Below are 15,222 nucleotides of genomic sequence, written 5' to 3' on the forward strand. Positions count from 1 at the left end.
AGAGCACACATAATTTGGTTAAATTAAATAATTCTCGTAAGAGTAGGCAGCACTGTGTTCTTGAATATTCAAAAAGAATGAAATGTGTAATTTTCTTTCCGTAATCACTGTGCAAACATTAATTAAGCATTTAAGAACTAAAGTCTTCCTCACTTTATTAAAAATGGATTTATAAAACATATTGGCTGGTATTTGATATGAATATAATGAAATTTTGGCAGATTGCTACTATTAAGCAGCAATGGAAAAATATTGCTCAAGGTCAGAGAGAAGGAACATTTTAGCGGAGCGTCATTTATACAATATGGTGAATTAAGTGACACAGATTTCTAATATTGACATCATCTCCCCCATAGGTTAAAGGATTTTTTGTTGGGTCTAACTGAATTCATAATTAATTATCATGTTTGTTAGTTTATAATTTTGGGAGAATGCTTTTAACTTTCATATTTTACGTTTCACTTAGATGATCTTACGTTTTTATTCACAGAAATGAGGTGAACCAAATAAGTGGCCTCACTGCAGTGGGGGTGGTTTTCTTAGTTGCAACTCCTGGTCTGCCTCAAAACTGCCCCCGACTTTGGTTCTTCCTTGACCCAAATCCCAAATGTGATGTTATTTTCCCATTTGGTTGTCTCACATTTCTGATGCTGCCTCATATATACTGTGTTTACATCATAAAAGAAGAAAAATTTTTCTAATGGTCTCATCCTATAACATAGTTACTGCTGATCTGTGTTATGCATGGTAAAGGCAGAGACCAACTAAGTCTTTAATTGTGATGTATAAATGTATACGGTATGCTTACAATGCATCCAATTGAACTTTTTTTTTTTTCAAAAGAAATTTTACTGTATTGTTCATCTTTCGGGGGCAGACATTCACTTTTTTTTTTCCTTAAATAAGCAGACTCTCCAATAGCTACTTGACAACATTTTAAATAATTGTAAAATGTATGTGATAGTGTGAATGCTATTTGGTACTCGATATTTTTGTCTATTAATGTTGGATTGCTTATAAAAACCATGACTTGAAAAATATAGGATTTTATGACACGTATGTGTTTATTTTTTAAAATTTCAAAAAAGATTTTGTTTATTTATGAGACACATGGAGAGAGAGAGAGAGAGAGAGAGAGAGAGAGAGAGGCAGAGGGAGAACCAGGCTCCATGCAGGGAGCCCAATGTGGGACTTGATCCTGGATCCCGGGATCACACCCTGAGCCCAAGGCAGATAGATGCTCAACTGCTCGCTGAGCCACTCAGGCATCCTGACGTGTATGTGTTTTAAACATTACATACTTTATTTTTTGACAAAAGTCTAAATCTTTCATTCTGCCCTTGAGTTTAGACAGAAGTAAGTTCATTCAGTTTTCTACTGGTGCATTACTTTATGACACAGACTTTTTTTACTGATGCATGACATAAAAGGTGCTCCTGTTAAATACCCCCCATCTTAATATATCCTCAGTGCATGGTTAATCTATTCTCAGATGCTGAGGACTTTTACATAAATGTTCTTCAGGTACACTTTTAGCAGACGTTTACACAGGAACAGTTTATATTTATCTAAACCTAACACATGATTGTTGATAAAATCATGTCTGAGAACAACCTGCATATAATTGTTAGAATATCAGAATCAGGTACAACCTCACCAGAAAACATGCTAACAAAAGTGATGTGCCTCTTGAGTGTGGCTGATGCCAAAAGGCCATTATTACATCCATATCAGCTGTTTGCTAACTCTTGTTTTTTTTTTTTTTTTTAATTTTTAATTTTTTAGCTGATTGTTGTATTAATCACCTGGTAATCAGGAAGCAATGTTTTAAGCAGTTTGTATCCTACTATGATAGTTTGCCACTTGCAGTTTTACTGTGTTTTATGAAATATATTGTATTTTGGGAGGTTAATGTATAACACATACTAATATTTCCTATTTAATGCAGCAGGGAAATAAAACCACTAGTTAGCTTTTTCATGTCTGACTTTCAGGAGCTTAATATCAATTGAAATTCAGTGGGAGATGCCTGAACTCTATATTGAAAGTTGATGTGATGGGAAAGACAGGCTTTGGCTTCTATAATCCTTGGTTTGAATTTTGCCGCTGCCACATTATATATGATTGGATCAACTTCTTAAGTGTTTTCAGCCTGAGTTTTCTCCTGTGTAAATGAGGTAACACTAACACTTATCTAGTACAGTTGCTTTTAAGGTTAACAAAAATATGCATAAAATCTTTTAGTGTCTTGCACATCATAGTTACTATGTTAGTGAAGGCTATTATGGTTACTGATACTCTACAGTTATTAACTATGTAAATGTTAATAATACCACATTTTTTGAAATTCCTTCTAGTTGATGGAGCACTTTCATATTTAATAAATGAAACATATTTAATCTTTTATCTTGAAGCTCTGAAAGACATTATTATTATTATTAGCATTCCTATATATAATGGAGGGACCTAAGACTCAGGAAGGTTAACTGATGTGGCTAGTAAATGATGAAGTAAACATGTGAGCCTAAACTTTTAATTTCAAAGTGTCCTTTTTAATATATATGTTTCTTTTTAAATGATTACAAACTTCCCATTCTGGATGACAAATACATTTTATTTGGCCTTAAAGTTTTAATTGGATAGATAAATAGTTACAGGAATAAATGCCTCACAGTTTTTACTAAAAATTACTAATGTATGATGATTCCTCTTTCTTCACATCATCACCAGCACCTGTTGTTTTTTGTCTTGTTGATTTTAGCCATTCTGAGAAGGGTGAGGTGATATCTCATGGTAGTTTTCATTTGTATTTCCCTGATGATGAGTGATGTTGATCATCTTTTCATGTGTCTGTTGTATATCTGCATGTCTTCTTTGGAAAAATGCCTATTCAAGTCCTCTGCCCATTTTTTACTTGGATTATTCATTTTTTAGATGTTGGGTTTGATAAGTTCTTTATGTATTTTGGATACTAGTCCTTTATGGGATGTGTCATTTGCAAACATCCTCTCTCATTCCATGGGTTGCCTTTTAGTTTTGTTGACTGTTTCCTTCACTGTGCAGAAGCTTTTTATCTTGATGAAGTCCCAATAGTTTATTTTTGCTTTTGTTTCCCTTGCCTCAGGAGACATGTCTAAAAGGAAATTGCTACAGCTGATGTCAAACTGGGTTACTGTTTGTGTTCTCCTCTAGGATTTTTATGGTTTCAGGTCTCACATTTAAGTCTTTATTCCATTTTGTATTTTTTTTAATAAGATGTCAGGAAGTGGTCCTGTTTCCTTCTTTTGCATGCTACTGTCCGGGTTTCCCAACACCATTTGTTGAAGAGACTGTCTTTTTTCCATTGCTTTATGAAAGATTAATTCACCATAGAGTTGTGGGTTCATTTTTAGGTTTTCAAATTCTGTTTCATTGATCTAGGTGTCTATTTTTGTGCCAGTACCATACTGATTTGATTACTACAGCTTTGTATTATAATTTAAAGTCTGGAATTGCCATGCCTCTAGCTTTGCTTTTCTTTTTCAAGGTTGCATTGTTGATGGGAATGCACACTGGTGCAGCCATTCTGGAAAACAGTATGCAGGTTCCTCAAAAAGTTAAAAACAGAACTCTCGTATGATCCAACTATTGCACATTTAGGTATTTACCCAAAGAATACAAAAATACTAATACAAAGGGATATATGCACTCTGATGTTTACAGCATTATTGACAATAGCCAGATTATAGAAACAACTCAAGTATCTATTGACAGATGAATGAATGTATAATGAAGGGGTGGGCTGTGTGTGTGTGTGTGTGTGTGTGTATACACACATAATATTACTCAGCCATAAAAAAATAATGGAATCTTGCCATTTACAATGACATGGGTGGAGCTAGAGAGCATTATTTCAAGTGAAGTAAGTCAGCCAGAGAAAGGCAAATAACAATATGATTTCACTCATATGTGGAATTTAAGAAATAAAACAAACAAGCAAAGGGAAAAAAAAAAGAGGCAAACCAAGAAACAGAGTCTTAACTATAAAGAACAAATAAGTAGGTTACCAGAGGAGAGGTGGTTAGGGGATAGATGTAATAGTTGAGGGGGATGAAGGAGTGCACCTGTGATGAGCACCAGGTGTTAAATGGAAGGGCTGAATCACTATATTGTACGCCTGAAACTAATATTATGCTGTATGTTAACTAGAATTTAAATAAAAACTTAGCAAAAACATTAATAATGTATAGAGCTGTTAAAACTTGGTAATTCCTTGTACTGTGCAGTGATTTATGATTCCCTAGTGTTTTCATAAGCTTTAATACACTTAGGCCCCTTGAGGGATAGAGTGGGAATCTACACTACAAATGTTGCAGATGATGAACCTGAGATCCTGAGAGGCTGTTTTCCTGAAGGTGACTCTGGTAGTAAAGAATAGAATTTTGTGTCTTCAAGTAACAGGTTTTGCACATGATGTTTTATATGAGTGATCTAAATTCTGTTTTATTTGCTACTTACTGAGTAGCTGTTAATGTGTAGAGTAAATGTTGTTAGAAATGCAAAAATAAATGAGGCAAATTCTTTTCCATAATAAATTTTAAAGCTTGACCAAAATCTATACAAATGACCATAATGGAAGGTTTGATATTCCAGTCATTAAAATAATTAGAAACAGGAGTCAAGTATGGTGAGATGTGGAGGAAAGTAAAACAAAACAAATTTAGATTATATATTTTGTCATCGAAACTCCTAGAAGGTATTGCACCTTATGTGGAAGAAAACTGGTAGTGACCATATTTTTCTTAGAATCTAAAGCTATCAAAAACTGTATTTTTGTTCCTGAAAGGACTATGGATTATAATGAAGGCATTCTACAAAGTCCCAACATTTATGATAAGAAAAAACAATTAAGATAATATAACTACCTATTGATGCTTACTGGAAATGCTTATGTATGCATTAAGTTTAAAAAATGGAGAACCTTGTTCTGTGTTTACTTCATTCCACTTATGTTTAGGTGGGATTTAGGTTTAATGAGTTTTAGTAATATTCTTGAATTTGATGTATGTATCTTCATCTACGATATTTAATTCCATAGTACTTTAGGTGGTGCATTTACGAAAGAGATAAAATTCTTCCTTTTCTTTCCTCTGTCCCTGAGAAACTATGTGACTTGGAATTTTCCATTTCTTGTAATTAATTAATGCCCAGACTGCTAGTTTCCTGAGCAGTCTTGGCATTCTAGGTACATTCTTCTCAGTAATGGCGATTTGTTGTTGTTGCTGTTTGTTTTACATTTAATGGCGTTAGTTTCAAATGACTGTTAAGTAATCTCTGACACAGTGGAGACTTTTTGCTAAATTGTTCATTTTTGTTTAGTTAATACTCCTTGCTATATTTTATTTATGTATTTATTTATTTTTCTAGAATATTTATTTATTTGTGAGAGAGAACAGGCAAGCATGGAAGAGGGTAGGGGTAGAGGGAGAGAATCTCAAGCCAACTCCCTGCTGAGCAGAGATCTGTATGTGGGGCTCCATCCTAGGACCCTGAGATTATGACCTAAGCCAAAACCAAGAATCTGATGCTCAACCAACTGAGCCACCCAGGCAACCCCACTTTGCTATATTTTACATGTAAAGTAGAAATCACTTGATTATAAAAAAAAATATGAACTGACATAGTTCATGACATTTTACAGCTGGATAGTAACTATCATGTTCTAGTTTATGTAATGTACAAATACTTGAAATGTATCTATATGTTCTCTAGTATACAAAATAATAAATGAAGAATCAACCATTCTTTTACCACCCATTATGTTATTTATCCTTCCTCTCTATGTATAAATAATATGTTATCATGTCTTCCATGGTTTTCTTTTAGTTTAGTTCTTTAGAATATATTGTGAATATCTTTTGATATTATTAACTTTTCTTTTTAAAAATATTTTATTTATTCATGAGAGACACAGAGATGCAGAGACACAGGCAGAGGGAGAAGCAGGCTCCCTCTGGGGAGCCCCGGGTGAGACTTGATCCCAGGACCCCAGGATCGCGCCCTGGGCTGAAGGCAGATGCTCAACCGCTGAGCCACCCAGGAGCCCCTAAATATTCTGTAATTTAATGCCTGTAATGTAATTGATATATTGTAAGTAAATTGTACCACAATTCATATACCTTTTTTTTTTAACATTGAAGCTTTCTTTTCTTTCTTTTCCTTCTTCCTTCCCTTCTCTGTTGTTTCTTCTCTTCCTCCCCCTCTCCTCCCCTCTTCCTTCCCTACCTCTTTTTTCTTTCTTTCTTTCTTTCTTTCTTTCTTTCTTTCTTTCTTTCTTTCTTTCTTTCTTTCTTTCTTTCTTTCTTTCTTTCTTTCTTTCTTTCTTTCTTTCTTTCTTTCTTTCTTTCTTTCTTTCTTTCTTTCTTTTTTCTTCTCTCATTCTGCCTCTATGCCTCCCTCCTTTCCTCCCTCCCCCCTTTCACTCTCTTTTCCATTAAACCACCACAAAAATTCTTTTCAGCAGAATCTGTGGGCACATTATTCATTCATCTACATTAACTTCTTAGAAGTGGTGTCAAGATATCAAAGGATACTATATTTTTAAGGATGTTTAAAGTCTTACTGCATTTTTCTCCAAAAAGCTTGTACCAATTTATGTGCTTATATTTATGGTGCTTTTTGTATTTAAAACCTTGTTTTTATATAATCATCTCTCTTGCAATTTCCTTATGTTATTTCCTTTTGGTAGTAACATGGTTAGAGAAAACTCATCTTCCCTCTGTGTGTGTTTGTGTACATATATATGTGTATATGCATGTAAGTGTGTATATATAATTTATAATATATATTTATAATATTATATATATAATTTTTCCTTCCAATACTGTAATGGTTTGATCTCATATATCTATATATTTTTTAAAGATTTTATTTATTTATTAATGAGAGACAAAGGTTGGGGGAGAGACACAGGCAGAGGGAGAAGTAGGTTCCATGTAGGGAGCCCGATGTGGGACTCAGTCCTGGGTCTCTAGGATCAGACCCTGGGCTGAAGGCATCGCTAAACCACTGAGCCACTCGGGCTGCCCTATATCTGTATTTCCATCTCTATTTCTATCTCTATCGGTATCACTATAGCTTTAACCGCATTTCTGCTCCTTGGTGCAAATAGAATCTATTCTGGGCTGCTCTTTAATACTACAGTGACTGCTGCTGTGAGAATGTTCTTAGCTAACCAGAGGCTCAGGGGGTTACTACTTTCCAATTATGTGTTTTATAAGCATAGTCACCTACGATACAGAAGCTTCAATGATTATCCTGTTTTTATGGATAAAGAAAGTGAGACTTAGTGACAGGAATGAAAGCTAAGTATCTATGGCTTCAATACCTGTTATCTTAACCAGGAAACATACCGACTTGGTTTAAAAGAGAGAGAGAGAGAGAGAGAGAGAGAGAGAGAGAGAGAGAGAATATGAGCGTGCACTGCGCTGTGGTTGAATACTGTAATTAGTATAGTTGGATAGAAGATTTCCTGAGGAAGAGATTGACTTTAAGGATTGATGAAGAAACTCAAGAGGAAAAAAAAAAGGGGGGGGGGGAACCAGAGAGTTCCTTCCTTGTCTTATTTAAGCCCAAGCTGCTGCAGGTTCCTAGATATACATGACTACTTTCCTCTGCCTCTTTTATAGCACAGTTTCATTCAGATAGTTTAACTTCTCTGTCATCAGGTAACTGTAGTCGAATAAGATTTTCTCTTAATATAATAAGATTTAAGGTGATAGGTGATTGCATTCCTTATGGAATTGTGAGGCATTTTAGTTTGGGTGTCAGGAAAAGGAATCTGTAGCAATTGAGGCTGACAGTCCTGTACAACAAAATGGAATAATGCACCACCTACTTGAGTTTTCTCTGTGCCTCTGTTTTATCTTTCTACAAAAAAGAATCTGAATATTTTAGGAGATTGATGATGAATTTTCTTACATCTTTAGCAAATTGGTATCACAGTTGTGTTCTTTTTCCTTATAGTTAAGTATTTTTATCTGGATATTTAAAACCATTAGACAAATAGATCACATTCTTTTTTCTTTGGTAGCTCTTCTCATCATAAAAAAAAATATTTTCCTGTCTCTTGAATAAAAAAGCATTACCTTGGTTAAAAAAAGAAGTAATTAAAGATATTATCTGACCTTCATATGTGATAGTTTTCACAGATCATAAAATTTATAGTGCACTTTATAGAAATGTTTGATTCCATAACAATTTGTAATTATATTATAAAAACAACTTTTGAAACCTTATGTCTTTATGTTTGTTAAATATTAATAACAGTTCTTAAAACATGTTGCAAATTACATTTTGTTTTGGCCTTTTTATCCTCCTGACAGAAACTAAATTTTCTTAATCATTGACCAATGTGAAATCATACATCTGTAAGCAACATAAACCTTGTGTATTGACTTAAAATATACAATTTTTTATTTTTTATCACTGTGAATATTGCCACTTTGAATGTAAGAATGTTTTTTCAGCAGTTTCATCTCATAGAAAATCTCTCGAATTAAAAAGTATCTCAAGGGTTTGTTAGGCTATTCTTCTTCTGTTTGATTAACATAAATAATATTTCTATGTTAAAATGTGAGGTATCTTTCAAAATCTGGCAATCATTTTCTTGATTTACTTTTTCCTGGTGTAAATTTTTTATTATAGTAGAATCTTTTAAAAGCTACTTCTTCATTAGGTTTTCAGTACATATGCCATGGATTTTTTTTTTCTCATTTGTCATATTTCCTTATGGAGAAATGTTTTCTCCCAATCACAAACCAATTTCGAACATTATGTGGTAGGGGTCTGGAGGAATCTGTACCGGTGATTGGCACCATTTTTGTACTTAAAAAAAAATATATCTCTTTGTCAGGAGGATGCCATTATCAACACTTGATTTGATGATTTCCTAGGAGGATTCACAGGATCTCAGCATATAGTCATACTCATGCATGGCTAGGATTTATTCCAGCCAAAGGAGCAGGCGCATTGGTGAGTGTCTAAGAGAAACCAGGCACAAGCTTCCAGTCTTCTCCTAGTGGAGTCCACACGCTTGATTCCTCCAGCAGTGAGTTGTGACAAGTGACAAGTTGTGACAAATGCTGCCACCCGGTGAACTTCCTAGAGGTTCAACACCCAGGATTTTTACTGGGGGGTGGTCATGAAGGCACCCTCTGCCTGGCATGCATCAAAATCACACATTCCCAGAAGAAAAGCCAATGTTCAGCATAAACATCTCTACAGTATACTGTAATTATACACTTTAGGCACAGTGAGCCTTTTATCAGTTCTGGGAATGGTGGGAACCCTCCTGAAATCCATGTTCCATCTCTAACCACTAACACATTATGTCTTTGAGCAAACCCCTTTTCCTTTCTATATCTTCTCTCCTAACTAGCAAGATACGCTAGATAATATAGGAAATAATCTCTAATTCTCCGTTTATTAGAATCAGTTTGATTTAGGATAGTTTTATACACACTAGTTTAAATAGAATAGAACAGAGTCAGTTATGTATAGATTTATTTCTTAGTCTATGATGATCAGTGGGATCCTTTTTAAATTACTTTCGTCTCTAGCCCCCAAAGGTGATTTATTATAGATGAGGCCACAGGCTTCCATTGTTTTGATTTTTCTCTACTTTTATAATTGTTACATGCAAATGTAAAGTTATATCTTAAATGTTAAAAACCCAAAGGGAGAAATTAGGTCATGGACTCCATAGTCTTAAAACCAATAGATAAGAAAGGTGACAGGGCAAAGATTTAATTCCCATTTAACAGAGGAAGGCGCTGTAACTCAGAATAATTAATATGTAAATGCCTGCATAGCTAAACATCTTAGAGTCTAATGGAATGCAGTTCTAACTAATCAACAGGATGGTTTTTGGGGGCAGGTACTGACTTTAAAGAAATTTATTTCAATATGGTTGACACAGTACTGACATTTTCTCATGTTGAATTTTCACTGATTGGAACGTAGGAACGGCTCAGTAAATATTAGATGGATAATAGTTGCATGAGACTGAAACCATTTATTCATCTGCTTATTCAACCTTTTTGAGGACATAGTTCTCAAAAGCTTTCTCCATTCTGATATTCTGATATTACTGTTTTTTTATAATTTAGCTTTGGTGCTTCAGTTCCCTTGGGACTCAGCTTTTGTTATGGAAACGCCAGCCTTTCTCTTTAGGACATTAGTTTCTGCTTTTTTCAAGCAGTTTCTTCTTTTTCTGTTTTTCTCAGGTTACTGGAGGCTACTTGGTAAATTATAAATTTTACTTGGTCCCCTGGTCCACTTTCCAGTACCATTGTAGTCTAGAACAGAGAAATATCTTTCCTTGTCCCGGCTCAAGCCATCACGGTGATAGATGCTCCCAAACAGCGCCATTTCAAAGAAAACTGTATGATAGAATAAAATAAAGCAATTTGCCATTTTCAGTGAAGATCAGTAACCACTCTGGTGGGAAATGTGTTCAATTGTTCTTGTAAATGAAAGAGAATTATGGTCCTATTGTATTATTTCTTATAATGCTTTATATATCCTGTACTGACATTTTTCTTTTTAGTTAGTTGGACTTAAAGTATAGCTCTTCCAAGTGCATTTAGAAACTTTTATTTTATTCAGAATTCTTTTGCAATTTTGGATAATTGTTCTTTAATAATTTTCTTTTGAAAATATTTTTCTAGAGCTACATGGAAAATAAACACTGTAACTGAAATTTTGGCATTAAAAAGTACCTGCTAAATTATTTCACAAGATGCATTTAATTAAATATAGAAAAATTATTCCATACTGAAAATATTGTATGTTGACAGCAAGACTCTATCTTTTGGAATTATATCTTTATCATTTCAGTACAATATTTAACACATTTCATTTACAATTCTCTACTTAACTATTAGGTATTATAGAGAGGAGGCATTTTTAATTACCAGTAATTTGAAGTTTTATGATTAAATCTATTCATACAAATTCGACGCTTTGAGATTGTGAAAGAACATAATTAGCTTGTAATTTGAAATACAGGTAGCCTTAGAGTTGTTCTACTGAAATGGTGATATTTTTGGATCACTTGAAATAGTAGATTTAAGGGATTTGAAAGCAATAAGTTAACACAAAAAGGCACAGAAAGAGAATAATATGTGAAATATAAGACATATTTTCCAATGGAGCTATGGAAATAGATGACACAGTAGTGCTGTAAGATATCTAGGCGTGAGTGGAAGTACAATTTTAAATTTATATTTATGATCTCTATGGTTCAATGGCATTTATTATTTTAAATCAGTAACAAATCTGCAGTGCTTTCGCATAGATGTCTATCGGTAGGCCCACAGTATTGCACTCATCAGAAGTGCTATTCTCTTGGAGTCTATGTAAGAAATGCCTCTGTAGCTACTCAGGAAGAAGCGGTGATGGTGGAAACATGCTATTTTGTGTGGCACCTGGTGACAGACTATCAAGGACAGAAGTAGACCTTCCGTAACGTTGCCACGTGTAAAGATCATATGAATACGTCAGTAGTGTTATGGAGGAAGTTTTATAGTATTCCCTATAAAGATTTACCATTTGACCCTTGGAAACCAGGTGACAATTCTAAAGTGTCTTGAAGTAATCGGTCTTCAGACTTCGCTGAATTGCATGCACAAGCACAAAGTCACGTTTCTGGATAACTCAGTAATTAATATGGAAGATATAACAACTTTATTTATATACGGACTCAGCAATTTTTAAAGCAGATTTAACCAGATATTTAAAGCAAGTACATTGTTTTGGCTGAAGTTATTTAATGAATTTTCTGTTTTCCACTGAATTTTTACATGAAAGGACATCTGTATATTGAGTCTTTTATCTATTTGCACATTAATTTCTTATTTATAAATGCTTAAATTACAACATTTTTTTCCTGGTGCTATAGAGCGTATCTATAGCATGCTTTTATTTCTTTCCAGATATCTGTAGGTGTATGGAATATACTTTTTTGGCAATATCACAAGTATTTCAAAAGAAAAATTTCAGTGATAAATTTAGGATATACTCTTAGAAACTTTATGATAATTTAAAAATTAAAATATACTAATATTATTTAAAAAATAATAAACTATTTTTGAGCAGTTTATGTTTATAGAAAAATTCAGTGGAAGTTACCAAGAGATTCCATACATCTCACTATCCTCATCTCTAGATTCCCCTATTATTATCTTACATTAGTGTGGTCCATTTATTACAATCGATGAGACAGTGTGTATTGACACATTATTATTAACTAAAACCTGTAGTTTACATTAGAGTTCACTCTGTGTTGTTCCCTCTGTGATTTTTGACAAATGTATAATGACATGTATCATTATAGTATCATACAAAATAGTTTCACTGACCTAAAAACCCCTGTCCCCTCCTTTTCCTCATTCCTCCCCTTCTCCTTAACCTTCGACAACTCCTGATCTTTTTATTATCTCCAGTTTTGCCTTTTCAAAATGTCCTATAGTTGGAATCATAGAATGTAACTCTTTCAGATTTTTTTTTTCATTTAGAAATATGCATTTAAGATTGTTCCATGTCTTGTCTGCCTGTCTTTTTTTTTTTTTTTTTTTTTTTGGCTTCCTGACATTTTTTTATGGTTTCATTGGTTATCTCTATTGCTGAATAGCATTCCATTTTATGGGTATTTTCATATTATGGATGTTTTTGGATGTTAAAACAAACACCGTCTATCTATTCACCCATTGAAAGACATTTTAATTGCTTCCAAGTTTTGATAGTAGTGAGTAAAGTTGCTGTAATAATTCATGTACAGGTTTTGTGTGAACATGAGTTTTCAACTCATTTTTGTGGATACCAAAGAGTATGATTGCTACAACATATTTTAAGTTTCTTCAGTTTTGTAAGAAACTACCAAACTATCTTCCAAAGTAACTGTACCAGTGTCATTCCCACTAGCAATGAATGAGAACATCTGTTGCTTCTTCACATCCTTGCCAGGATTTAATATTGTTGATCTTTTAGGTGTTGGTATGCAACTAGAGTCCTGAAATTAGACATTTTCTTTTGTATAAGTGATGAATTATTACATTTTATATTTATTTTAATTCTTGTTTATCTTCATCTCTTTTATCTGTTCATAGTTCTACTTGAATCATTTTAGCTTCTTTCTTGCTTCATGTTGCATTAATGGAGTTTGGTGTGTGTTTGTTTTTTATCACATTTTCTCCCTTCTCTGGTTTGGAACTATTATTTTTGTGGGTATTCTTGAGTTTTACTATGCCTATTTAAAATGTAAAGTAAATAATAATTAAGGACTGGGATGTTGGAACACTTTGATATGATCACTCTTCTGATTTATTTCTAATTTTCATTTTTTAATTAGATTTTTAAAATGTCTGCACTTTTAAAAATTGTTTCATCGGATATAGATACTATTCATATAGATTTATTTTACATTAATTACAGAAAGATAGTTTATTAAAACACAGTCCTATATTGGTGATTACATTCTTTTACAATGTGGAGGATATTATTCTAAAGTTTTCTGTCTTTCATTATTGATGTAGAAGACTCTGTTCTAGTATGGCTGCCATTCGCTTTTGAGGATTTGATAGCTTTACACCTTTTCCTTTGCCTGCTTATCTCCAGTTTCGGCATAATATAACTACTATTTGAACGTTTTGAGTCATTATCTCTTCAAATACAGATTCTTTTGTCTTTACACTCTACGCTGGTTTTCTGTTTAAAATTATCTTAGGTCTTCTCATTATCTCTCCTAAATCTTTTCATTTTCCTCATCTTTTTTTTTTTGTCGTGTTTGCTCAGTTTTTCCTCAATTCTGTCTTCATTTTCACCAGTGTTTTATTTAGCTCATCTAATCTATTGTTTTACACTTCCTTCTTGTTTTATTTTTAACTATTATATTGAATTCCCAAAAGTTCTGTTTTGTTTCTTTCCAAGTCTGCTGAAACTTTGGGAGTATAGTATTTAAGTAGTTCTACTTTATGATTAATTTTAAATAAAACGACAAATCAAAGGGCATGTTTTATTGAGGATAGGTTTTACTGATTCTGAAATACAGTTTTTCTTATAGGTAGATATAAGATGCTCACCAGTTAAGGCCACTTCCAGTAGCCATCTGATTTCCAATGTTTTGAGAACCGAGCATGTCATACTAGTACATACTATATTTCCTGCAGCTTTCATCGCAGAATGAAAAATTGGCATGGCAGATATACATGAAGCAAGGATAGTTTATGATATAAATAATTTGATGCTATTCTGGTTTCACTTGAGGTGTGACAATTTATATGTTATTAAAATTTTTAAAATATTTTTGGATAAAATTAAAAATATAAAATCATATAAAGATTTACATAACATGTATTTTAAATAAGAACTTAAGTATGTTTAAAGAATTGTTAACCTTAAAATCAATATGGCATTTCCCTGCATGACATTTTTTATTTTTAAAGTTATTATTAGCAATGAAAAAATAGACATATACATATTTTTATAGAGTGCATGATATCAATTTTTCAATTATACTGAGACATCAGGCACTGAACATCTGATTAGAGCATTTTCCCTAATAGATCTTGTTTATGCTTAATTAAATTGCAAATTTCACAACATGTTTTACTTCTGATACATTTCAAGTATTACGTTACTTGCATTTATTTCCAGAATTTCAAATACTTGATTCAGTAATACTAAATGAATGATCAAATTTGACAATGATATCAGGAGACAATTTGATGTAGTCAAGTGACTCAGGCCCAATTTTAAATCATTCTTCTGCTGAAAAATGAACAAATAAAGTAATATGACCATATGTCAGCTGTTTAGTTTTTTCGAATATCAATTTTGCCCTTGTAAGATGAGGATAATCATGTTTCTGTAAATATTTAAAAAGAGAATCTTTTTGTTTGTTTGTTTTTAAATATTTTATTTACTCATGAGAGACAGGGAGAGAGAGAGACAGAGACATAAGCAGAGGGAGAAGCAGACTCCATGCAGGGAACCCGATGTGGGATTCGATCACACCCTGGGCCAAAGGCAGACACTCAACCACTGAGCCACCCAGGTGTCCCAAGAAATAACATTTTTGGATAATATATAATCACTTACGAATTATAAATTTTGAATTGTTTTTCATATTTGCTTAGGTAGTTTCTTCTACATAATTTCTATTCATCTTCAAACTAAGTTGGG

The sequence above is a fragment of the Nyctereutes procyonoides genome, unplaced genomic scaffold (assembly GCF_905146905.1).
Source record: "Nyctereutes procyonoides isolate TBG_1078 unplaced genomic scaffold, NYPRO_anot_genome, whole genome shotgun sequence".
Classification (NCBI taxonomy): Eukaryota; Metazoa; Chordata; class Mammalia; order Carnivora; family Canidae; genus Nyctereutes; species Nyctereutes procyonoides.